The following is a 415-nucleotide window of genomic DNA, read 5'->3' as shown; positions in this document are numbered from 1 at the left end:
TATGTAATCATGCAATATAGTTTGAGTGCAAAGGAAGGATCATGCCATTCACTGATGAATTGTGCTGTGCACTTCCACTGACCACTCATGCAAGCCGCAAAAACGACCATCCAGACACAAAGAGAGGCAACCTGCCACGAAGCTACCGCTTAGACCGTGTAACGGCTCTACGGCCGGTTTCTCTCCACACTAGCCGTGCAGCCGGCTGCCAGCGGGCTCGGCACTCCTCAGGACCAGGAGGAGGAGGAGGAGGAAGGAAGAGTCAAACCCCAGCCTGGGGATCAAGGCGTTCGAGCTGCCCGCTGCCAGTCCAGGGGAGCAGGGGCACGGCTGGCAGCTGCTTGGTCCGGGCTCCTCCAGTCCCAGCACTGGGGGGAGGCTTCGTGCAGCCGCAGCCCAGAGATCTCCATGCAAT

Source organism: Alligator sinensis, unplaced genomic scaffold (genome assembly GCF_000455745.1).
Source record: "Alligator sinensis unplaced genomic scaffold, ASM45574v1 scaffold334_2, whole genome shotgun sequence".
Classification (NCBI taxonomy): Eukaryota; Metazoa; Chordata; order Crocodylia; family Alligatoridae; genus Alligator; species Alligator sinensis.
The sequence above is the reverse complement of the archived record's forward strand: the minus strand, read 5'-3'. Positions refer to the sequence as shown.